General features: G+C 41.2%; 1 long non-coding RNA gene across 2 annotated transcripts; it reads left to right on the top strand.

Annotated features, from left to right (window-relative positions):
- The first annotated feature begins 600 nt into the window (after window positions 1-600).
- Window positions 601-26814, top strand: LOC110350873 (uncharacterized). Of its 2 annotated transcripts, XR_015444221.1 has the most exons (4): window positions 601-10396; window positions 10567-16252; window positions 16345-16391; window positions 26562-26814. It is a non-coding gene; the product is annotated as an uncharacterized LOC110350873 (long non-coding RNA). The 2 variants fall into 2 exon arrangements; XR_002397801.2 differs by having other exon boundaries at window positions 601-16252.

Below are 26814 nucleotides of genomic sequence, written 5' to 3'. Positions count from 1 at the left end.
CCCTGGTGGGTTGTAAGTAGAGTTCATGCTGATAGCTGTGATAGTAGTTATGACAGAGTGACTGATAGCTGCCTGGCACTCACTCTTGGAAACTGGTCACCTTGGCTGTTGGGTCTGGTCTCAGCTCTAAGCACCCACCCTGAACTTCTGTGATTGACAGATGGAAGAGCTCCGGGCAGTGGTGATTTACAGACTAATGCTTCTAGTACAATACGCTCACTTTGGGCTTTTTTTTGTGTAGCTGGGATGCTCAGCTTTAACCCTTTGACATTTCTAAGCTTTTCTTTTTTGTTAGGCAAACTTCATAGGCCAGATTGCCATTTCTCTTCTTTTTCAGAGTTTTCACCTAGCAAAGGGTTGATGATTTAAATGTCAAAAGAGGTGGACTTCAAGTAAAATGCAACATAAACATTTTTGAGGGCTTAGACCTTTCTTTGCTGCCATTGTGACTTTTTAAAGTCTCTTAATTTTTGAAGACAGAGTGAAAAAATAAGTGAGGAGCTGGAAAAACCAAGTCCTGTGGCTGGGTTGCTGGTCCATATTCAGCTTGATCCATTGCCTTGAATTTGGGGCCTCAGTTTCCCCTCTCGTAGAATAACAAGGCTGGGACAAATGAAACATAAGGCTTTATGTCTTTTTTTGAAATTTCAAAAATAACTTTTCCTTTTTTCAGAAGTTAAGAAATGTTTTAAAGTTGGAAGGTAATGGATTTCCATTTTTTAAAAATGATGGGGTCCTGGGCCAGGATTTAGTGGCACTGAGCCTCCCTTGTAAGCGCAAGGTCCTGAGTTTGATACCCGGTATCAAAAAAAAAAATTATGGGGTTCTTTAATATTTCTTACATCCCTTCCAGCAGCTTCATGAATCTTTCTGATATGGTCACAGAAACAGGTCCCTCTTTTACATCTTGAGTTCAAGCCTTCTTAAGCCCTTGACTGTGTCAGATTCTGCGGTTCATGTGTAGACGGATTCTCCCCCGGCCTGGGGAGGCTCTGGGAGAACTGGTGTTTATCTTGCATTTGCTCTGGCATCTTTTTTGGATAGACTGGGTGTTTACCCTGTATTCAACATTTTCCCCCCTTATACTGTAATTCTCTGCTGCTCGGTTGTGTTTGTAATTGGGTGGTGGTGGGAAAGAGAGAAGAATGTGAGAAAGGACGTTTAAGCCATGTACTTGTCCGCAGGAACTCTTTTTTGAAACAGGAAGGAAGGGGATGAGAATAGCTGGAGAGGATTGGCTTTAGGGCAAACAGCCCAAATCTCAGCTCAAACAAGATAAGGGTTGAAGAGATGGAATCTGCAGATAAAGGTGCTTTCCCTTGCACTGTTGCTAATGCCTTAAAATGTGTGTGTTAGAAATTTTCCTGGGCTTTTATTCCCTGCAGTCCCAGGAAGAGAAAGTATCCTGGTCCCAGAGGACAGCTTCAACTACGGACAACCCACAGCCTCCAAATCTATAAGGTTTCAGGCACAGAATTCTTGAGCAAACACACCAGGTGCCTCCCTGCATCCATTGTGATTGTTGGTGCTAAACCGAGAGCACTGCAAATGATACTGAAGGTCAAATGAAGGTAGAGAAACCGCAAAACAGCACGGCGCACCACCCAACTGCAAGCTAATTGGGAAGGAAATGGTTTCAAACTGACAGACTGTGGCCTGATAACTGAAATCTCACAGGGACAAAAGGTTCATGTCATTTAAAGGGGTAGCTTTGCCTATTTAAATTGTGCAAACAAAAGAAATGAAAACCCCCTTGTGGGATGGGAAGTTCTATTAGCAGATATTGCCATCCTTGCTTTTATGCCCTCCTGTGTCACAAATCCTGAACATGTGCTGTGTGTCCTCAGGCATTCATTGGTTAATTTACTTATTCAAAGTAAGGGAACAACAACAACAAAGCAACAGAAAAACCCCAAACAAATTACATACTGGGGCACAGACAGCATTAAGATGCAGCGCACAATTTTGATATGTGGGTTTTTAAAAGAAATGTGTTTGGTCTCAAATTGTACATGTGTTAAACTCCAGAAAAAGTGAGAAATTTTAATGGTTCTTCTGGGAATTAAAACAAATTCTTTGAAGATATCACCTTAGTGACAACTAAGGATATGTGATATTATGTCAGGTATTGCTCTGTAGCCAGCAATAGCCATTTTGGGCTTGACTTTAATCAATGCTCTAAGAAAGGCCACTGGAGGAGGCCTATTTTTCTATCGTATAGATGTGGTAACAGTTAATTATAGACTTAATTATGGCCTTTGGTTTTGAAGTCTTTATAGAAGGCCTACAAAAGTAGCTTTGTATACATTTTCTTATATTTGAAAGCTGAATTATAGTGAGTGAAACAATACTTGAAACTGAATAAAGGTGATTTATAATGAATGAATTAGCACATTAAACTTTGCATTTAGTTGAGTCTTCAAAGAAGACCATTTGACAGGCTCTGAGAACAAATACTACTTTGTGGTTGAGAAGGCATTGCCTATATTTTCCTAATAGGAATATGAAGATCCAGAAAGATTAAAAACTTCTTTAGGTCACAAAAGAAGCTGGGGGAAGCATTCTAACCAAGCTTTTCCTCTGGTCTCAAAGATGAATTCATAAATGGGAGCTGGGGATTTAGCTCAGTGGTTCTGGCGCCTGCCTCCCAAGCTCAAGGTCCTGAGTTCGATCCCTGGTACCAAAAAAAAAAAAAAATGTTCCTGCTAGTCCTATCTATTTTGTGAGTTATTAATGTTTTAATCAGTATCTGATACAGTGTTTAACTTTGGTTTGATGATAAGTATGTCTGTTTAAAAGAAAAGAATATGAGCTGAAGTAGAAAGTCATATTTCTGACTAGGGGTGTAGCTCAGTGATAGTGCCCGTGTGAGGTCCCCCTAAAAGGAAAGAAAGAAAGAAAGAAAGAAAGAAAGAAAGAAAGAAAGGTGTAAATCCAGTTCCATCCTATTTTATGCTTCCAGAGAGAATAGTCTTTCTAGACCAGTGCTACTGCTGCAACAATTACTGTACTACTTCTATTACTGATAATAATAATAAAAACAAAACAAACTTAAGGTAACAAAATGTATCACTATTGCAATTATTTTGTAATTGAGATTTTCTTTGTGGTTTGTCTTTATTCCTTAACCATTGCCTCAAAAGATTTCTCAAACTTGAGAATATTCAGAACCAAAAGTTTCCAAAGCAACAAATTATATTTATTATGTTTCACAACATTTCAGAGTCTTTTGCATCTTGTCCAGTAAAGATGACAAGTCCATGGCACTTATGGGATGGCTCTGGTTCCTGTAAAGGTATCATGTGACCGGCAGAGTATTCAGAACCATAACCAGGCTGTGATCAAGCTTTACTTAGGTAGCTACGCTTTGGGCACCTGGGCTGTGGACCCTAGTATTCCCATGGGAAGTGTGGCTTTCCAGGCACACGGAGTTTTATGAAATGTTGAGCCCTGAGATTAGTACCAGGTTTGCATGCAAAAAAGAGGGATTTGAGGGAAAATGAAACCATACCTGGCCTATAATTTCTTCCCTACCAATTTATCACCATACTGGAAAACGACCAGGATTTGCAGCCATTCCTTTGGTTTAAGGCTCTGTGTCCAAAAGGTCCCTAGGAAAATGTAAATATGTTACTCAGAAGGAGCTATTCATCAATCCACTTGCACCTTAGCAAGGATTGGTTTATCAGATCAGAGGAAAGAGAATAAGGCCCCAAGAAATGTGAGATAGGAGGCCTACTTTGATTGGAAAAGGGCCTCACAAAAGTATTTTCAGTAAGGCCCTTTGCTCTCTTGACAGTGTGCCTTTTTGAATGTTATCTTCTATTGATTTAAATGCCCCTTGCTACCACTGAAATTTGACTCTATCTCAGTTGTCCACTTCAATTCTTATCTTTCTCCTCAAGTTTCTGACCTACCTGGAGAGAAGATCTTCTAACTGAATTCCTCACTTCCATTATCTGTATCATTGGTTAGTGAAGTCTTTGTTGCTGTTAGTCTTCAATTCTGTGGGTCAGCTCTGGAGCCAGATTAGTGACCTGGAGGAAGAGAGGATCACTGGGGTGGGGATAGAGACAGTGACTTTGACCTATTTATGTGGTAGCCTGGGAACCTGTCCCGAGGTTTTTACCTGGACTGGATTCTTCCCTTTGCCTCTTTCCTTTGAATTGGTGATTTCCAGACTTTGGTTTTGGTTTATTACTCAGGTTGTTCTCAGCTGATCTAGAAACTACAGAAATGGTTACTCATCAAGAACTGAATCCCTCAGGTTCTTGCCATTAGTATCAGGCCCAGACAGACTCAGGTCATTGGGGAATGGACAAATTTTGGGTAGAAGTTCTACCTACACCATCAAACTAGGACCTGATTTGGAGGGGGAGGTTGGGACTTGTAGCTTGAGGACCAGTCAGCTGGTTACCAAATTCTGGGATGCAGTCAGCTCTGATAGGAAGCCTGTGGTCTGAAATTCACTTCTTGAATTTCTTTTCTGGGTCATATAGCTAGAGTCCTCTTCATGTGATTGTATAGCAAAGTGTCAACATCTTATCCTTCCTGATACCTTGTAATGTTAGTGAAGCTATTTTTCACTGCAAACAAAGTTGAATTAACCACACTAAAGAGAACATTTAATGGCTTTAGTACATGAAAAGTCTAGAGATAAAAATTTAGGTGCCACTCGGTCAAATACTCAGAGGGTACTATCATGACCATTTCTCTTTGATTTTCAATCTTCTTCACCTCTGGCTTGGTTTCATTCTTAGCCCTAAGATGGGGACCACTGGACCTGGGTTCTGTGGTTCTTAAGAGCACATGGTCATGAAGTAGAGGAAAACTATCTCTCTCTGCCTCTGTGTCTGTTTCTCCCTTCATAGGAATCCCACAGAGAACTCTTTCTGTCCTCACCAGCATCACAGTTATCTCTGATTGCTCACCCAGAGTCACAGGCCTGCCAATGTCAAGAGGTTCTTCCCCTTGTTGAGAGGTGCCTCTAGCCCCACTAGAACTGCACGAAAGAGGGAAGAGGCAGGTCCCCAGAGAAAGGGATACAAGGTAGCCAAACAGTAATAGACATCCAACTCACCCACAACTGCCTTCACATTTAGGTGTTCAGTGGATGTTTGTTATTTACCAGTGGCTAAGTATTTCCAGGAGAGGAGAGATGGAGGCTCAAAGAGGGGACAGCAAGGTCCACAGGGGCAATTAAGGCAGTAATGTGGGTGTGGGAATAACCAAGAGTTCTGAAGGTGAGGAGAATTTTGCTAGAAAATAAGAGGTGGGGTAAGAGGAGTTGCTAATAGCAAAGATCCAACTTTTTTTATTACACATTTTTTTTTTTTGCCTGTGGCTGACCCTCTCTGCAAGAAGGTATCTGCAGAGCCAAATGACTATAAAAATCACACGGTTTCTAGCAGTCTCCTTTTGTTGGGGGTGGGGGGTGACATGGCACACTTTCTGGTTTTGATGAATCATCCCAATAGTAGGAGGCTTTATTCTGCTTTCATACTAGATCAATTTCAAGGTCTCAAACTGTGTATCATAATTAGCAATGCAAGCCTCCAGAGTATAGTCTCTTAATCCAAAGAAAATTTTGCATGGACCTAGTAGAGGATTCTTATAAGTTCTTTTTCCTCCCCTTTTCATGAGTGTTTGGTATCCAAGCTGAGTGAGAAAGCCGCTCTAGAAGGTGCAGTCTGATGCTGAGATCTGTTTATTAATAAGTATAGGCCAAATGGTAGCAGATTTCTCTTTTAAGTTTAATGGTAATTTATTCATTAGTCTGCAGCCTCACAGAGAATAAAAAATGCAACTGTGTTTCAGTGGAAGAAGGAAAGTCTCTGTCGGGCCATCTGAGGCTCAGTTTCCTTCTGCTGGTGGACTCGGGGGGTGGGACACTCCCTTCTCTCCCTGGCCTGAGGGTAAGTGAGCTCCTGTAAGTTCTGGGCTGAGTGAGTCTTTCAGCGGGGGCCGTGAGGAGGAGCGCAGGGCCAAGAAGAAGGGACACTGAGTCTCTGGTGACATTTTTGAAGCGCTGCTTAAATCTTGCTTAGCTTACCTCTGTGTGATAATAATTTTCCTTTTTTCATACTTTGAGTTGGATTTTTCTCACTTTTAGTCAAGCGTTCTTTTAGTCACAATGTATACAGATAATCATGACAGAGATGCTGGGATGAGGAACGGCTTCATGGGATAAGATGATGAAGATAAGCTAAACCGAGAGCGGCATTTATACTCTCCCTAAATGATACTCCGCGCTTCTTCTTGAGTTTCCAGTAATCAAGGCCCTGTTGTGTTACCGGTGTCTGCACATGAGTCCTGAAAGGAGTGCAATTCCCTGTCAGGGCTCCAGCGGGCTCAGAGGGTTGGCCCGGAAGTGGGTGTGAGAACAAATGTTTTCGGCCATCTTGGGTGTGGACTTTCTGCGACTAAGAGGCGGTCCTGTAGAACCAGAGTGCTGGGTTGGTCAGAGCCGCCGGCGGGCTGCAGATGAGGAGGCTGTGCCTCTATTAGCTCGTGACTTTTGGATCCGGGACGAAGTGGCCAGGGCTCAACTTTCTCATTTATAAAGCAAATAGCTGGAAAAAAGAAAAGCTCTGGAAGATCTGTGGCTTCACGGATTGAAGTCCCAGCGGCAGCCGCTCCTCGGCCTCTGTGGCTGCCCTGACAGAGGTGCGGCTCCTTCCGGAGGCCCTGGTGTAAGACCGAGGGCCTTACCAAACGCTCCGAGGAGGTGACTGCAGCGAAGAACACCCGGGAAGGAACACACCGGACAAGTTGGAAAGTAAAACAGACCTTTATTAGTCTGGCCAGACGGCACTCCCAAAGCAAAGTAGCTTAGAGAGGCGACTAGCCCAGAGTCCGAGGCTCTTTTTATAGGGGGTTGCAGGGGAAGTTAACAGGCGAAATTCACAGAAGAGGAACAAAGGTTAGTGGTCAGCTGACACGTACTGACGGTCAGCAGGTGTTTGTAGATTGTTCTATAGATAGCGGTGTCCGGAACATCAGTTTCGAACAAAGAGTTGAGTAATTTACTTTGGGACCTTATGGCTGATACAGATCTTATCTAGTGTCCCGGAACTAACAAGCATCTTTATCTATTTACTCACATTCACAGTTGGGGCTAGGGGAGTTTTATGGTTACGGAGTTATGCAGTCCCACACTGGGGCTGAAGCGCCCGCCTCAGAACCGGCGGACTGGATGGCAATGGCTCAGGCTTACAGGCAGAGTCTGACCAAAGATTCAATAGGCAGCTGCCGTTTGCTGAGAGGAAAAACATGGCCATGGACGGACCCCTTACCCCAGTTATTTATTTGCCGTTGAAAGCCTGGAGAATCGGCCTGTTCCGAAGAGCACTGAGACCTGTCTGAAGTCAGAAAGCAAGCCAGTGGCAGGGCTGACTCGGCCTAGGACCAGCTCAGGAAAAGGGCAGCTGGGAGCGGGAGAGGAGTTCACCCCGCCGCGGCAGAGGCCCCGGTGAGCTCGGCTCCAACACAGCAGAGGCTGCAGAGCTGGCAAAGGGGCCCGGCAGTGAGGCTGTACTTGGGCCATGCCTCGCTGGCATCACTATGCCTCATTCATCTTGCCTTCCCTCCCTTTCTTCCTCCCCCCTTTCTCCTCCTCCTTTTTTTAATTACTAGGGATTGGACCCAGGGCCTCCACACTGAGCTACATCCCTAGCTCCTTTGGTTGTTTTTAAATTTTGAGACAGAGTCTCTCTAAGTTGCTAAGTTACCCAGGCTAGGCTCAAGCTTGTGACCCCTTGCCTTAGCCTCCCAGAGTGCTGGGATCACAGGCGTGTGGTACCATGCCTGCCGATCGTCTTCTTTTTAAAATTGGGATATAATGTACGTGTTGAAAATGTTACTTCCATTTTAAGGTGTGTATTTAAGTGGGTTTTGAATATTTACGAGGTTGCACAAGCATCACCACTAGGTAATTCCAGAGCATTTCATCGCCCCCAAAAGAAACTGTCCCCATGAGCAGTCATTCCTCACGGCCACTGATACCCCGTAGTGTCCTTTCTTTCTGTCTATGATTTTGACTGTTCTGGACTTTCATATAAATGAAACCATGCAGTCTGTGACTTTTTTCATCTGGCCTTCTTAGGCTCATCCACAGTGTAGGATTACCAGTACTTTTCATGACTGAATGATATTTCATTGTATAGATACACCACATTTTGTTTATCATTTGTTGGATATTTGGATTGTTTGCACTTTGATAGTACTAGGAATAATGCTGGACATCCCTGTACATGTTTTTGTATACAGAATTCTTTGTATTTCTCTGAGTATAGCTCTAGGAATGGGATTGCTAGGTTATATGGTAATTGTCTTAGTTACTTTCTTATTGCTAGGAAACAATACATGATACTCACAACTCTAAGGAGGAAAGGTTTCTTTTGGCTCACAGTTTGTGCAGGTTTCAGTTCATAGTCGACTAGCTCCAATGCAGGGTGGCCTGGCCAAGAGGAAACAGCTCATGGCATGGCAGTGGGAAGCAAAGAGAGGGATTAAGGGAGAAGGATGGAGATGATCCTTCCGGGCCACACCCCCAACCCCCACCTTCTCCAACCAGGCTTCACCTCCCCACATCATATTTAGCTATGAACTATCAGGGGACTAATCCACAGGTGAGTTTCACAGACCCATGATCCTGTCCCCTCCCAAAAGCCTTACCTATGAGTGCACGAGGCTGTGGGGGATCTAGGTATAAACCATAACAGTAATGACACACTTTTGAAGAACTATCAAACTCTCACAGATTCATGCCTTTTTAACTACAGGCACACACACAAAAATAGAAATTGCTGTTGTCTTTGGATAGAAAGGACAGTATTTCAATGTTATTCTTTATATATCTCTCTTATGACATAGTCTTTCGTGTCCTCATAGTCAGTAATGTAATTTTGACACTGGAATTGGAAAGGACAGTACCTTAAAATTTCCTTATCTGTAAAATGTGTCCCACATTGCTGGATGCGGGGAGAGTGGTCCAGGAGCTCTTGCCAAAGGCCTGGCCAGCAGTGAGCAGGCATTGACTTGATACTGATGTCCTTGACCTTCTCCAAGTGAGGACTCATCTTTGTTCTCTTTATGTCCAGCATCTGGCAAGGATCCCGACACTAAATAACTATTTAGTTGCTCAATGCCTGTAAAAGCCTGCATGTAATAGGTGTGCAACAAATGACAGGGAATGGAAGGAACCAATTAAAAAGAAAAGAGCATTGAACGTGCAGGAAAATATTCTCCTTTAAAAATGTTGCCAACAGAAATGTTTTTCTTGGCATTGGGACTCTGCCTAAGATCACTCACAGCAACATATGTGCAGCTGTCTCTTCCCCTTTGAAATTAATTGGTCTTTGCTCAGGCTGTTGCCTGTCTATAGAGGAGAAACAGCCTTCTTCTCTCTTTTTTTTTTTTTTAAAAAAAAAAGAGTAATAATCACATGACATTTCCCCCGTCTCTCATCATTGGGAAGCCAGCCATGCAGGAGCCAGAGGAAGCCTGTCTGTCCTGTCTGAATGCTCCTGTTCACTGCTTTATGCCCTGGCATCCCAGGCCATGCTGGGATATGGGTCTGGACATGCTAGGGACAGCCTGGCACACGAGGAGATAAGACAGTTTAGTTTAACACAAATTGAATGATTGCTGCCTCAAGTCCCAATCAGAGAGATTTACTGTGCTTTAAAAAGACACGAATGTTGACTTGATTAGTGCAGATGCACGGAGTCGTCACTGAGCATGAAGCCTCTTATGGAGCATTAAAGAAATGTGGATACTGCATATCTTAGTCCAGATCACATAGGAATAGCAATCAACCTTTTCACTCTGAGACAGAGATTTGCTCTCCAAATGACCCACACTGGTTATGAATGGCACAAACTTTTTTAAAAAGAGATTTTAAAGCACACAAAAGATCTATCAGTAAGAATCTGGGCAAATTTCCACTTTTGAATGGAATGATTTTCTCTGCTCTGTCTACAGAGGTCAGGCAAAGTGCAATTATCTACATAATTCAGGCACAAAATCCTGTTGAGGGGAGGGTCAGAATGAGGGGAGGGTCCTATTTTGTTACAGATGATCAGTCCTTATTGATCACACTCAGATGGTTGTTGGATCCTTATTCCTTCTTTCCTGGGAAGTGGAGACTCATTCATTAATTCACCACAAAATATGTAGTATGTGTTCCTGGTGGGGCAGAAATGGAACACGGGGGGTGATGATGAGGTTGAGGGGGTCTCATGAGGAGCTCCATGGGCTGCCTTAAATGGCCTATGTATTGTCATCCCTCAGAGGTGATCCTATTTTATGTGGGAGAGACTTGGGGCTAACAGTGAATCAAATCCCTCTTTGTTCCAGAAGGTCACCACACCACGTGCAGATTCAGACTCCCAAGGTCAGTACAGAGCGTGTGTCTGGAGGGGGAGTAGGGGAGCTATTTTGTTCACCGCCTTGGAAGAACTCACATTGTGTGACCTTGGACAGGTTGCTCCATTTCCCTGATGGTTTTACTACTGCAGTTAAGAACGACTGACTAATTGGTGTTTTCCACATTGTGCTCTGCAGAGACCTAGATTTTGTCAGAGAATTCTGCCGTGGCATCCTGAGACAAGGATGAAGACCCAGGGTGGGGGCACTGGAGCCCCAAACTCTCCTTCAGAACAGCTTTGCTTTTCATGTTTTATACATTGGAATTCACCCAAAGATACTATTTGCACAAAGAGATATCCTACTAAAAATGTTTGAAAACCCACTGGACTGCTGTGTCTTAATTTAATTTCCTTCTCACTCTAAAATTTGGATCTTAGAGTGTCAGGGCATTTGCAACTCCCTGTCTTTGCTTGGCGCTGGCAGAGGTGTGTCATAGAGATGAGGCTGTGGATCTGTCTCACCTGTCTTCCTGAAGACCATTTCTACAACTGCGGAGCTGCCGCATGTGTACAAGGTCTGAATCCACGGAATCAGAGCTGAGAAGCTGACAGCTCTTGGGGCAAGTTCCGCATGCTCTGATTGCCTCCTCGAAGCACAGGTGAGTCTGTGTATCTTGCTCGTAAGTCTTACTGTCCAGGAATTTAAGGTGTCCTAAAAGAAAAGGCTGTTTCACAAAACAGGCCTCCAGAGTGGTGGGAGTGGACCATTCTCTGCCTGAAGTAGTTGCCTGATGGCTCCAGGTCTTGCTCAGGAAGAGGGAGGGGCTGCGTTCAGCACCCAGTAACTGGCTTCGTGGAATCTATGCTAATGAAGTGACCATCTGTGTCAAATAATTATCAGTGGTCTCCCCTGACTGGGCTCCATGTGCTGACACAGACTGGGGGGCGGCACCCCTTGCCGGCCACTGCAGCCTGGGAGGAGAGGCTGGGGAGCAGATCGGGTTCCTTCCTTCACTTCAAGGCACACAACCTGCTGGGTGGACAGGTGCTGCCAGTGGGATATCCATGGGCAATGGAGCCTGCCTGTCCTACAAGCTGACATCTATATCTCCAGCTATCTGGATCTTAAAACTGACACAATGTAAGGAATGTCACTGTCTATTACTCTGTGTTCACATGCGTTGCCATGGCATTGGAAGTCCTGGGAGCAAATGTCTTGGTCACAACCAGCCTTGCCCTCTAGCCTGGCCAGCTAACCCCCTCAGTGGGCAGTGGGGGCGTCTCTAACTTGTCGTGTTGCCCTCTGGTTGTGGGTGCTGCCCACCCTTCCCTCAAATGATGACATGATGGTGAGCTGATTTTGTGTTTGATAATTCTTGCCACGATCAACCTTTCCTCTGTTAACTAAATATGGTTAGCCTTTAGACATGGTATTTGCACACTTTTGCGGACAACAAGTTTCACTTGCTTATTTTCAAAATAGTTACTTTAGAACCCATAGGCTAGCACAGTGCAGTGTGGCTCTGCCTGCCTGCACAGTTCGTTCTTGTCTCAGGGGTTTCCTGGTTCTGACTTTGGCTCCCTGCCCAGTCTTTCTTTTCTGGCACTTTGTTCTGTCCTGAAAAAATCTCTGGCCAGGCAACTTGAGCCCCACCTGGGCAGACACCTTCAGGTGAGCATTGGTGGTGCATTTCCGGGGAAGCAGAGCCAGTACTCTGCTTCTGTTTGCCGAGAGAAGCTGAAAGAGCTACTGGGAGGTTGGATCAGTGTTTAAGGACTGAGAGATGGTGACAGGTGTACTTCCATTTGCATTTTAAGGCACAACTTTAGGTCATTACGGGGGAGGCTTTTGTATGTATTAAATCTCAGTTTTCACTGATTTTAAATAAAGACACCAATCTGGTGGTGTGTATTTCTTTCTCTCTCTCTCCCTTTGTCTCTGTCTCTGTTTCTCTTTCTCTCTCTCCTGTGTCAATCATTCTTAAAAATCCAGCACTAATGTAATTTATTTTTCTTTTCTTTTTTTGTTTAAGGTAAATAAACTTCAGGAATTTTCTGGGAAAAAAAAAAAAAAAGACTGGGAGACCTCAACCAGGACATTTGCAGATAAGAAAAACTTATTAGTGAAACAACTAAATTTTTAATGAGAAACATCATGTTAGCTTTCAATTCAGTCTAAAGAATATATTTTATTTATTTATTTATTTTTATGGCCTTGCACATGCTGGGCAACTGTCTTAACAGTGAGCTACTTGTTCATTTCTTCATTTTGGCTTTTATTTGCTTTCATTTATGAAGTTCTTTTTTTTTTTTTTGCTTTAATTCTTTTATTGGTACATTTTAGGTATACAATACATTTACATTTATCATTGGGTGCTTGTACCTGTACATGATGTATCTTAGTTCTTATTTTTTCCCCATTACCTGTGCACCCTTCACCACCTCCACCCTTCCCTATTTACATAGACTGTTTCCATTTTTTTCTTTTCTCATAATTTTTCCTTCCCCTTCTTTCCTTTCCCCTTCCCCTTACATAGTTCTTTCATATCATTTTATTTGGTTTTTCTGACAAAGTTGAAAGAAGATAATATTATAATTTTTAGGTTAGGAAGTGGATCCCTGACAGATATAAAAAGCTAGACTAAGCATAACATAGTGGTTTGCACTTTCAGGTCTTTAAAAACAATAGAAAATTAGTGCAGAATTTGGGTTTGTTTCTTACATGATTTGGAAAAATTCATTAAGAAATTCTTTATGTGATATTTTCAGGATTTTTTTCATGTGAAGGCACTAAACTATTGATTAAATTTCTTTATTGTTTATAGAGCTATTCAAGTTATGTATTTCTTCTTGAATAAGCTTTAGTAGTTTGTGTCTTTCAAATAATTTTCACATTCTATCTAAGTTGCAAATTTGTTGGCATCATATTCACGATAGTCTCTTATCATTTTTGTAATAGCTGTAGGATCTGTGATGATGTCCTATATTTTATTACGGATGTTGGTGACTTGTGTCTTTTCAGTTTGGCTAGAAGTTTATCAGTATTTGTAAAAGCCAACTTATGTTTCTCTTGTTTTTCTACTTTCAATTTAATTTCTGTAAATGTCTGTATGTGTGTGTATGCACACAAAGCTGTCTTATTGCCCACAACATGATTTACCCTGGTTGAGTTTTCTGGGTACACTCATAAAGAACACAGATTCTGCTATTATTGAGTGGAGTGTCTTTTAAATGTTATTCAGGCCAAATTTGTGGGTAATGATATTCTTTTTTTGTTTGTTTTTTGAGACAGGGTCTTGCTTTGCAGTGCAGGCTGGCCTTGAAGTCACAGTGTGGCCCAGGCTAGCCTTGAACTCAGACTGATTCTCCTGCCTCAGCCTTGCAAATGCTACAGGTGTGTGTCACCACAACCAACTGTTTAAATCTTTTGTAACTGTTATCTTTTCTTTCTTTTTCTTTTTCTAGTTTGAAAGGGGTTTATTTGTGGTGCACACAATTTCTTCATGGTGAATATACATATGATTCTTGTACATAGGAATTGGAATGCTCAAGATACTATACATAGAAAACAAGTTTCTTTGCAGTGTAACTGATTTCTGTAGTCTATGTATTCTATTAATTGCTAAGAGAAGAATGTTGTACTCTCTAACTGTAATTGTGGATTTGTCTATTTTTCCCTTTGAATTTTATCAAGTTCATTTCATATATTTTGAACTCTGTTATTAGGTACATAAATTTAGGACTGTTATGTCCTCTTAGTCTGTAAAATGTCTTCATATTATATGATACTCTGTTTTCTAAAATGTACCTTGTCTGGTATAGCCACCTCAACTCTCTTTTGATTAGTGTTTTTATATACATAGTTTTCTATCCTTTTACTTTTAACTTATTTATATCTTTATCTTTAAAGTAGCTTTTTGTAGACAGCATATAATTGGATCTTGCTTTTTAATCTAAACTGAGAGTCACTGCATTTTAACTGCAGTGTTTGGGCCATTTATATTTTATGTAATTATCCATTTGACTGAGTTTGAATCTTTCCTATAGCTGCTTGTTTTCCATCTCTGCCATCTGATCTTTGTTCCTTTAGTCTTCTTCCTTTGCCTACATTTAGAATAATTTATTTTTTATGGTTACATTTTATCTTTGCTTTTTCCTCACTAGCTATACCTTTCCATTTTAGTGTTATTATTTATTGATTATTGATTATAATATCCTTGTTTGCTAGTTCTATCATCAGTGGTTTATTTGTTTGTTTCCATGGATTGGCTTTTCTGTTTTTATAGAACATATTTCTTAGTTTTTTATTCATGCTTTAATTTTTAAAAAATCTGACATTTCATATTATGAATTTTACATTGTTGCTTGGTGAATTTTGTTGTATCTTTAAAGATGTTGTTGGATTTTGCCCTGGTATACTGTTGTTAAGTGATGTTGAATCAGTTTGTCTTTTGATTTGCTTTTAAGGTTTGTTAGGACAGATCCAGAGCAACCTTTAGTTTAGTTTAATCCCATCATTAAGGCAATGTCCTTGTATGGTTCTACCCAGTGTCCATATTACAAGATATTACTGCTTTGTCTGGTGGTCTAACTATTCTCAGCTTTATGTGAGCTTGGGAAATGATTTTTTGTGTTCATTTCTTGTTATTCTTTCTCTGACCTCTGGAAATATCTCCTGCTGTAGGTGCAGTTCAGTATGCAGCCAGACTGGAGGAGATTCTCCTACAGTTACCTGGAGTTCTCTCACTATGTAGTTCCTTCACCTCTGCTTCCCTGCTCCTCAAGTTTTAGCCTTCTTGGATTCTCTGAACTCTGATCTCTGTCTTCTCAACTCACCAGGGCTGCTGGTCTTTGTTTGGGTTTGCTGGTGAAAAAAGCTGTCATCGGTTGTACCAAAACACTAATTTCTTGGTGATCGCAGTCCCATGTTTTCTATGGTTTAATGTCTGGAAACAAGTCACAGGTTTGGTCCTGATTTTTCTTGTTTAAGACAGTAAGGTAAATTTAGTTTCTTTATTGTGTCTATAAGCACAAGTCCTGTGTTGTGTGTTATTTTCTCTTACCAAAAGGATTTTAGAGCTGGAATATAATAAGAACAGAGGAAATTTAAAGGTAAACCTTTTACTTCCACCTTTTTACTTCCCCAAAAGCCTCCATTGTGACCCATGTGCATTGCAGAACTCCAAGATGCTTTGAACTTGCATTTACTGACAATGGATTAAAACTAAAAAAGGTATATTCAGTCTGTTTATTGCACACTGGCTGTGTGGCACTCATCTCTGTAAACAGTCCATAATATAGACAGATACTTCGGAGGATCCCTGGAAATGGTCATATTCTTTGGTTTAACCAGTTTGCATTTGTTTCTGAGCAGCATGAAGGCCAGCAGCTTCTCCCTGGGCCTCCGTGAGGGTCCTCGCTGGGTATCTTGTGGAAACATTCAATGCCCAGCATCACTGGTGGCATCAGAAATGCCCAGGAAATGAAGTTCTTGAAAGCTTATATCCAAGACCCCCAAGGACAACGCAAAGCGAATGTGTTCCTTTTGAGGAGGGCATGTTGAAGCAGCAAGCTACAAGTATTTTATTAAAATCTCACAGATTATATTAAAAACTGGGAAAAAACCCATGAATGTAACTGTATTTTTCATATTTTGAAATCATATATTCTTTGTGTTCAGTGGCTCTATGTACCACAATATTTGGCTTCTTTTTCTAGCACCACACTATTAATTTGAAGAGTTAGTCTATGCAGAACTCCATTATGTCAAAAACTCCATTTTTGTCAACTACATGTGAGATAAGACCTTTTTTGTCCTTGAACTCTTGAGCTCAAGTGATCCTCCTGCCTCAGCCCCCTGACTAACTGCCATCATGCCTGATGTAAGTGTAAGTTTTACTCTCTTTTTCCTTCCAAATTTAACAGTATAGCAGAATTGAAGCTGATAACTTATGTTTTTTTTTTTTTTTTCAAGTGACTGTACCTGCCCAGCTGGCCTCATGAATGGATGCCTTCTTCATGGTGAGATTATAAATAGCATATGCTGACCATGTCTGGAGTGTCTCTTGCAATTCCCCCAGGGGCTAGCACAGTGCTGGGGATAGAAATGACACTGAGCTTTTAGTAACTCACATAGTTAGATCAAATTAGGGAGGGGTTCTGAGTCTTATCAGAACCATTAAGGATTAAGTGATTTCATCTAACTGCTTTATCTCTTGAACTCTGCTGTGTAGACTTCTCTTCTACCTTTCTGCCTCTCCCTTTTAGCTGTCAGGGATGGTGGTTAAAGGAGGGGATTAGGGGATGTGGTAAATAGTTAGGTCCATAGCTCCCGTGTGCCCAAGGCAGAGGAGAAAGCCAGGAGACCTGGAGTCATTGCTCTCAGTTTTCTAATGGGAAACAGCAACTCTGAGAATTAAATAATTAGTCCTCCCTGACATAGGTCGAGTTGAGGGAGGGAGAAGCTTCCTTAATCCATCTGTTCTTACTATTGTGCTTCTTTTATGGTCCAAAAACTCAACGAAGAGACATCTGTTCATTAAGAAAATGCAGATTTGGGCCAGGGATTTAGCTCAGTGGCACCGCCGCCTGCCTCAAAGGCATGAGGTCCTGAGTTCGATCACTGGTACCAAACCAAAAAAAAAAAAAAGAAAGAAAGAAAATGCAGATTTGCCTCTTTAAAGGGAACATATTTTATGAAGTGAATATGTCAATTTAAGTTATTTGGTTAAATAAAAGAAAAAAAAGGGTTAAAGTTAGTCTTTACAGCACAATACCATAGCTAGTTCAGAGCAGCTTCCTTGTTCTTCACAACCACTAGCTCTGCCTGAACCTTCTTTCTTTGGGGCAGATCTTAGGAGCACTTATCCCAGAGTAACAAACAATGCTCCTGCAAGAATTGGTTGTCAGAATTCTGAGTGTGTGTTGGTCAGCTTCCTCATTGTTGGGACAAAATGGCTGACATACATAATTTAAAGGAGGAAAAGATTTGCTTGGCTAACAGTTTCCGAGATTCCAGTTCATGGTTGGCTGGTTCCATTGCTATGAGTCTGAGGTGAGGCAGAACATCAAGGTCAAAAGGTATGGTGAAACAAAGCTGCTCACTTCATGGCAGCCAGGAAGCAGAGCATGGGGAGGAGCCAGAGCGAGAGATATACCCTCCCAAGCCCTGGTGCCAGTGACCAACGTCCTCCTCCTGGGCCCCACATTGTTAACAGCACATTCAGCTATGAACTTATCAATAGATCAATCCACTGATGAATATATTGCTCCTATGATCCAATCACCTCCCCAAAACCCTACCCTTAGACACACGAGACTTTGAGAGGAAGTTCATTTGATATATAAACTATAACAATGTCGACAGGGTTAATCTTTATTTCCAACAATGTAGCAATGTTTCACTTTAAAAATTATATGCACAATCTGTGGTGTAAAATAAACTACTGCAGTTGTGTAGACTATACACCATTTCATAGATGCTGTGGTATAAAATAAATTACTATTTGGTTGTGTAGACTACATACCATTTCATAGACAGAGCCACTCTACTAATGTGGCCATAGACACCTAAGGAACACACTGCATGGTGTTGCATGATTTCTAAAAAAATATTTGTCATTTGTTGAAAGACTAGAAAAGCAGGTAAGTTCTAAAAAAGACCCTTTAATTCAGATTCCTCGCATGGCTTATCTTTTTCATGTTACTACCTCCCATATCCAGTTTGCAATTAGTCAAGGTGTGTGCTTCTGAATTCTTCAAGGGTCAAAATGCAACATCTGGCAACCAGTAGCAAATGGGAAATAAGTTGCTTTTTCTTAGACTGTCAATCTTTCTATTTTGTAAGTCTACCGTAAGACAAACACTTCTCATTGCCAGGCCACTGCCTAAGCTATCAAATAGTGACTATTATTCAAACAAAGGTTGTTATTGTAATTGTAATACATAAAAGTATAAAGCTTGGTTAAGATTAGGAGAATAGGGCTGGCGATTTAGCTCAGTGGTTCCGCTGCCTGCCTCACAAGCGCAAGGACCTGAGTTTGAGTCCTGGTACCAAAAGAAAAAAAAGAGTAGGAGAATGGCTTCAGCTTGATTTTTTGTTTTTGAGGCTGTATTTCTGTTGTGTTGAAAACCTACCCCAGTTTTACCTGGGGAAACCATCTTTTACCTGTTAGAAGAAATAGGGACTTTGTATTTTGGAGCTGAGTCGTCTACTACAGTAGTAACTAACCACCTGTGGCTACTGAGCCTGTAAAATGTGACGCACCCAGGTGGGTGACACTGTCGTGGGCCTCTTTCTGCAGTCTGGTTCACTTATCACTGCCAGAAAAGGCGGGAGTCAAAGGGGCATGGTCAGCTGGGCTAGACATAAAGCAGCAGAAGGATTGAGCAAAACAATACGTGGTTTCCAAATTCTTTTGAGTCTGGTCTCAGGGTGTCAGAGAGGGTGACAGGCATGTCGCCTTTTGTAATTTCTTTGGGATATCTCTGGGTCTTTACCCTCTAACACTGTCCCATAGAAATGCAACATGAACCACATATGTAGTTGTAAATGTTCCTGTAGTCACATTAAAAGGGGGAAAAGTGTGAAGTTAGTATTAATAATATATTGTATTTAATCTACTATATAGCAAATACTATCAGTTAAAATGTAATCAAAGTAAAAATTAATGAGCTATTTTATAAACTTTTTTGGACCAAGTCTTTGAAATGTGGTTTGTTTTTTATATTTACAGTACATCCCAGCCTGAACTCTTTTCAAGTGCTCAAGCATCCCATGTGGCTGATGGCTACTGTCTGTACTGGATAGTAGAGATATTTTGGCTTTAAACTGGAGTCAATAAAGGGAAAACATTTCATACTTATGTTCAAGCTTATTATAGATCATACTAACATATAAGAGCCTTATATGGTTAGATTAATATATATCTTTAGAAATCTAATTGGAAGTAAAAGAGAAAAGAACTATTTGTCTATTGATTGCCTAAAACATACCAGCAACTGTGCTAGTTGCTTTTCATGTATGATCTCATTACATCCCCATGATAACCTAATGGGTGATATTATTGGTTTCCTTCAACATCTCCAAAAACTGAGATGTGGAGGGAGTAGGAAGCCCACTTATAGCAACACAGTGATGAATACCAAATAGAGCTGGCATGGTATCCTCACTGAGCCAGTGCACGCTGTCTCACTAGCTGGCATAGCTTTATTTGTCCTGAAATCTCAGCTCACCCTACACCCAAGTAGATTCAGCCTTAGATCGGATCATTAAGCCCCCTAACAATACTCATGAAACCATGCCCATCACATAATTTCCGTGTGCAGTTTTTATTTTCTCAGTTTTATGATCTTTGTTGCATTCAGGAGAAGATATGAAGAAAAACAGACACTGGTCTCTTTCTTTACTCAGAGAGTATGTTGTGGATGGGAAACACTTGACACAATTGCTTAGAGCTACAGGCTGTTGCTGACAATATTGGGCAAATTTGCCATTCATTTGTCTTTTGATGGCTCTTTTTCTTTTATCAGTTTACCTTATTGCTGAACACCTTTACAGTTTCTTGTGTGTTTATTGGCTTCTGAATCCCTTTCCAACTGGTAAAATGGTGTACAGTCTAGGAAATGCAGTTCTGCAATTTGATTCTAGTTCATTTACTAAGGCTCTGGGGTTCTTTTCCAAAGAGCTTGGCTTTTTGTACACTTTCTGGCCATTTTCCTATCTGGAAAACCCAGAGAGAGTGTATGGAGGAAACATACATGGTGGGTGGCTCCATGGGGAAGCACAGTGAGTGAGGAACTATGGCCTTTGAAAGACTTGGAGAAAGAGCAGAGACTTCAGAGGGAAAGCTACAAATTGAACATTCTCAAAATAACATACAGATGAGCACCAGGTCATTTTTCCATAGAAGGTTAAATACTCTAAGTGAGGGCAAAATATGCCATAATTAGTTCAAGGCCTTCAAAAGAGCAGCACACTGTATAGAGCTACAACCTCATCATGCAGGCTCTTTTACTAAATTCAAAGAGCAACTTCACCTGAAGTGCTTTCCTTAATACTTCCCTGAGCTCCAATAATGTGAAAGAATGCAAACGATATTTCCTAGTTATAGAAACTCTCTCTGGGTCCAGAAACATGAATAAATCCATTCTAGAAACTTCCCATATGTGAATGATTAAAGCAACACAAAACGTGGTGTGTTTTCTGAACCTAGCACATCTACCCCTGAGAGTGGGGGAAAGGAACATTGCAACGAGCTGTATTGCTGTGGTTTGGATCTGTTCCTCACATTTCATGTGTAGGAAATGTTATCCCCAATTCATATATTGATGGTATTTGGAGGTGGGGCCTTTGGGAGATATTTAGGATTAGACGATATCATCAGGGCTGGGCTTCCATGATGGTTCTGGTGGCTTTGTAAGGAGAGAGATTGGAGTTGATACACATTTGCTCCATCTTACCATGCTGTGCTTTTTGTCTTGTTATGATGCAGCCAGAAGACCTCTATTAGATGGCAACAAGATACTGGCACCAATCTCTTGGACTTTCCAAATTCCCAAACCCCTACTCTTTATAAATTACCCACTCTATGGTATTCAGTTATAGCAACAGAAAGTGGGCTGTCACATACACCATTTTTTGATGTTTTAAAAATTGGCATAATGATCTAAACATGGCTAAAGACTAGTTATGATCCAACTATGACTGATAAGAACATGCAAAGAAAATGCTTATTCTAGACATGATTGTTGTTCTGGTTCTAGACCAGTCCTTGCTGGTCTTGCAAATATAGGCTCTTATGAAGAAAATTGAAAACCCAGACACAAAGCCTCCAATTCAAGCCACATTGCTATGGTGTTTTGGTGTGTAAATGGAATTATGTTCTTTATAGCAGAGATTTTTAGTCACATGTGCTGGGTTAGATTGATTGCCAAATTTGGGGAAGAGAAAAAATTTTCCTCTGGGGTGTACTGGCAATTATTTTTCTGTTGTTTTTGCTCTGCCCTGGAGCAGGAAGCCAATATCATTTTTAGGATCAGGTGAGTTTATCCAACAGGATCAATTTCCTGTGACTGCTGCTGTCACTGGGGGAGGGGAAGCAAACCCCCTTGATCACTTTGACACTAAAAGCTGTCATTTAGAAATTGACCAGGACATAAAACTCTGAGCTTCTAATGACAGCCACAAAAAGATCAAGAGACTAATGAAGCTGTGGAGAGTGGGAATAGTCAAACCGGGTTACCCCTTGCTCACGCCTTTGTACTCCCCGTAATGAGGCCCAGCACTGGGTAACTGGTGTCAAGTCATAATGCATCAGCCTCTGGAGGGTTCTGGCAGAGCTGGAAGAGTAATGTGACATGACAGATACAGTGGAGGATAATGAGTCACATTCTCCCTGCTGCTGAACATCCCCTGATAGGAACCACAGGTGACAAAGAAGGCTGCATGTTACCACTTAGTGGAGCAAATGGGCACCATGGTTACATACAGACAGGAAACCTTATGGAACCAGTTTTTGGATTTCCTGGAGAGTTGGCCAAATCCCATGGGCAGAATTATCCCCTTGCTAGTTCTAAGAGCACTTTATCTGCTGCCTGAAGTCTCCTCTTTGGTTCTCTTTCTGTCTTCCAGACATTTCTGGTTGCTGGTACCTTTCTTTCTTCTTCCCAATTTAAGTCAAGCCAACAAACACTTAATATGAATTTATTATGAGCCTTCTAGTTGTTTCCCAGCTCCTACTCTCAAACATGCACAGTTCATCTGCACATAGACAGCTGGAGTGGTCTTTACCCCCATAAGCTAGGAGCACCGGAGTCACCTGCTTAGAACCCCCCATGGCCTCCCATACTTCTTCACCTGTGAGTGCTGTATGACACTGTGTGTCCTTAGCATTTGAAATCCATGTCATTCTACTGCCCCATAACTCAGAACTTCCCTGCCACCTTTTTCTTTCTGCTCCCAGAATATACCCAGCTGCATTCATAATACAGTACAAAAAGGTTTGTTGTCATGGAAGCTCAGGGGTGACATTTTCAGCTGGATGGAGAGTTCAAGTATGTTGGCTAGGAGAATCATGCTCTGCCTTTGGGAAGATGGAGGTCATTGGAGCCTCTGCCATTGGCAGTTTCTACGGTGGCTGTGGATGCTTCATTGTAGCGGGGGAAATGAGAAAAAGTAGGAAGAAGAGGAAGTCACTGGAGGCAATAATGTGCTTTATTATTTTTAAAAATTAAAGCAATTTTTTTTTTGTACTGGGGATGGAACTCAGGACCTTGCGCTTTTGAGGCAGGTGGCAGAACCACTTAGCTAAATCCCTGCCCTTTAAAGCAATTTTAATCAACAAATAATTGTGCATATTTGTGGGGTACAGTGTGATGTTTTTATATATGTTACAATGTAGAAAGATTAAATTAAGCTAACTAATATATCCATCACTTCATTTACTTATCTTTTTAGTGGTGAGAACATTTAAAATCCACTCTTTAAGCAATTTGGAAGTAGAAAATACATTTAATAGTGGTCACTACACTGTGCAATAGAACTCTAAAACTATTCTGGAAGCTTCTCTTCCAAGCAATTTTGCTATGAAGAAGAGCAATGAAGTGGGGCAATGGGGATGTGTGTCCAAGGGGAGTGTATTAGTTACCCTTCTCGTTGCTGAGACACAATACCTGTTACCTTAACCAAAAGGAGTAGAGGTTTAATTTAGCTCATGGTTTCAAGAGACTCAGTCTATGGTCAGCTGGCTCCAAGGCAGAAATATCATGGTAGAAGTGTGTGGTGGAGCAAAGCTGCTTAGTTCATGCCTGCTGGGAAGCAGAGAAGGGGACCTCAAGGGATGAGGGTCCTGACATAGACCCCAAGTCTCTGCCTCCTTGACCCACCTAGATTCACCCAGATGTGTGCTCTACCAGTCCCCAAAGCCAAGCAAGTTGAAACTTCATCCTCACTGCCATAGGCAGTGTTATTATGTTTTATTTCTTATGAGTGCTAGATTATAGAGCATGGTTATATGCTGATGGGCTATTTCAGTGGAGAGCTTAGAGATACATGGAAAAGGTATTATGATGATCAAAACCCTCCAGCAGAGCAATGAGGGGAAGGAGGATTTGTGTACAATATTCCATGCACCGTCAGAGTATCAGGACAGACAGCAGAGCAGGGTCAGAGATGAGGGCCGGCTGACAGATTGCCTTAGGGAAGATGATGGACTGTCCCCTGGATGGCTTCCATTTGCCCCAAAACCGTGAGGGAATTGAATAATTTAAGAAGTGGTGATGGGGTGGGGTGAGGGATAAGAAAGGAACTGGCAGGAAAGCACCTATCTGGAAGATGCGGAAGTGCACTAACCAGAGGGGCACAGCAGGATTTCCCAGCCTGTTAAAGATGCCCTGGGAACTCGTGCCATGGATTTAATGAAGGAATGTGTTCACCCCTGGAGCAGTGGGCCCAAGGAGCCCCTCCAAGTGTGAAGGAGGCCAGGGCAGCCGGTGGCGAAACTGGGCCTTGGATCAAGTGAGACCTGGGCTTGAGTCTTGGCTGTGTTTCTCCTTAGATGTTGGATTTTTATGCCTTGTATGGACTAATGAGCTTCACTTTGGATGACTTGTACATGCACATAACATACTTTGATCATTTTCATGGGGGAGAAAAATTTTTTTTAACCTTCTTCAATATTAATTTCTTCACAAATGAAATGGAAATGATATCTAGGGCTATTATTATTTCCATCCAAAAGGACTGCTGTTAATCCTCAAACTCGAAGCAACCACAGGCTTTTCTTTAATGCATTGAAAACTAATAGTAGACAGTAATTTCCTTGGGGAAAAAAAATCTAGCATTTTACTACTCCCTCCACCCCCCCTAAAAGATGTATCTATTTCCTTCAGAATTTCTGCCTAATTGGGTTCTCTTTATTCATAGTCAATCTGACTTCATCTGATTCCCATGGATGGAGAAAGAGAAGGAGGTAAATTTATGGAGGAAAAACATATTTAAAAGCAAGAGAATTAAGTATCTTAGTTTGCAAAAAAAATGTCAATTGAGTTTCTATGGAAAAGCATTGTTGAGCTGCCAAGAGAGTTAGGTATGGCTCCCTAGTAATTTATAGTGAAGTTGCCTCAGAAGATATGTGTACATGTACATATACATATATGTATATACATATGGTTGTGCATATACAAAGCTTCATTAACACCCACATACTCATCATCCAAATTCAACATCTCTACATCTAGTACTTTTCAGAAAATTTCAGATGTCATATTATTATATTTGAAAATATTTTTGTATGGCTTTCTAAAAGAAAAAAGTTTTGAAAAACCATAACCATACTATCTTTAACATGCCTAAGAAATTCAGCAGTGATTCCTTAATAGTATTACCAAATGTCCAATTGGTATTCACATTTATGTCTTATAATTTTCCTTTATATTCTCAATCAAACTGTTTATACTGCTATTCTCAATTCAAATTCAGGGCCATGTTGTTGTTAACTTGATCTCCTTGATGTTTTATCTTCTGTCTTTATTTAGGAGAGAAGAAGTTTTGGTGAGATGGAATTATTAAAATGCAGAAGGGTAGAAAGGAATTACATGAGCAAAAATTAGTCTAATGCTAGGCTTTGGGTGACATGAACTTCTGATAGTGCAGGTACTTCATGGAATTAAAGATTCACTTGAGACAGACTTTATGGTTTATGGGATGTTAAAACAACAAAAAGGAAAATACATCATTGTCTGTCACAAAGGAAAAGTATTTTAAGAGCACAGGAGAATTTTGCTATAACTAATTCATAGTTTTGCATAACCTTGGCTTTTTGGATAATAGAAAATCAAGTATTAATTTTAAAAAAGGTACTTCTGTGCTGAAGGCACCTGTTTAGATTGGTTGATTTTATTCTGAATATTGATGCCATTTAATTTTAGTATTTAATCATTTTTAGGGAATATTAAAATAAGGGTAAAAAATATATAAGTAACATTTTAGCCAGGTCAAAATCAACACATTGAGGGTATTTACAAAGGAAAAAACCAAATTTTTGAGAGCAATCTGCTTCTGATCTTAATTGATTCTATTTCTAAGGTTATTAAAAAATATCAGACTCTCACATCATTTTTTATGTGACTTTGAGGGTGCCTGTTGATGCATCCAGCCTCTGTAGCTATATGACTTGAATGGACAATTATATAGAAAGTTAGAAATAGGAGAGACACTTCTGAAAAGAAAGATAAAAAGAAATTGCCTAGTGTATCTAATTTTTCATCCTTCACATTCCCTCTCTCTTGGCTCTAAGGACTCCAAAGTGAATGTCAAGCTTCAACATGGTCTTTAGTACTCATATATCCTTAGGAATATTTAGAAGTCCTAGCCCAGTGCTCTTAGACCCAGCTTGAGAGAGCCTGGTACAGCTCCTCTGGGTGTCTGTGCTCAGGAGCCACTGCACATGAGCTTGAGCATGCTTTTGGTGGCAGGCATTTGCCTGGAGTGTGGATGACTGCAACTCCTAGAATAGTATGGATTGTGTACCAGGTACTGGGCAGAAACACAATGGAGCATGACAAACAGGTTCTCTGTGTGCTTTGTTTGTTGCTCCTGAGTCTTCATTTTTATAACCTGTTGGGAAATCATTGTCTCTAGGGCTCCTATCTTACTTTATTCTGCTACTTCCTTTTCTAGGGATAAGAGTTCTATCCCTGAACTTCAGCTTGGTCTCTGGGGCTCTGGGATGCTCCAACAGACTTCTCTGCTGATCTTTTTTTTTTGGTACCAGGAATCGAACTCAGGTCCTTGAGCTTGAGCAACAGGTGGAGAAACCATTGAGCTAAATCTCGGGCCCTCCGCTGGTCTTTGTTAAGAGGATCGTCCACTTCCAAGGTTTCCTTTTGCCCTTCTATGTGAACCCTGGGCTGATATCTCGAATGTTGACAGCCATCCATAGATTTCCTGCCTGCTGGTCTGCACACCCCTCCTGATCCCTGTGACTGAGGTGCTGTCCCCTGTGGCTGCAGATCAACATGCCCCAGCCAGCCATGGTCTGAGCTAAGGTAGTAACATGAAGAAGGCAGAAGAGTGGAGATCTTTTACCTGACCTCTTTAAGCTCAGTTTTTCCTCTTTCTGATATAGCTATTACCAAAACATATCTGGGTGATAATTTAAAAATTCTGATATATAATTTGATTTGCTTGAGGTCAAGTAATAGAAGTATGGAGACTGTCTGGCTGCACCACTTCCTGGCTGGGTGACCTTTAGCAAGTTAATTTGCCTTCCTGTATCTGCAAGTCCTCATCTGGAAAATGAAGATAACAGTGCTCATCTCATAGAACTGCAATGAGGATTAAATGATAATCCCATAAGATGCTTACAGTAATGTCTAGTACATGGTAAGTGCTCAACAACGTTAGCTGTTATTGTTGTCATCATTCTTATTAGTTGATTGGATT

Source organism: Heterocephalus glaber, unplaced genomic scaffold (assembly GCF_053883595.1).
Source record: "Heterocephalus glaber isolate CG9 unplaced genomic scaffold, H.glaber_assembly_v1.0 deba00000331, whole genome shotgun sequence".
In the NCBI taxonomy this organism is placed as follows: domain Eukaryota; kingdom Metazoa; phylum Chordata; class Mammalia; order Rodentia; family Bathyergidae; genus Heterocephalus; species Heterocephalus glaber.
The sequence above is the reverse complement of the archived record's forward strand: the minus strand, read 5'-3'. Positions and strand labels throughout refer to the sequence as shown.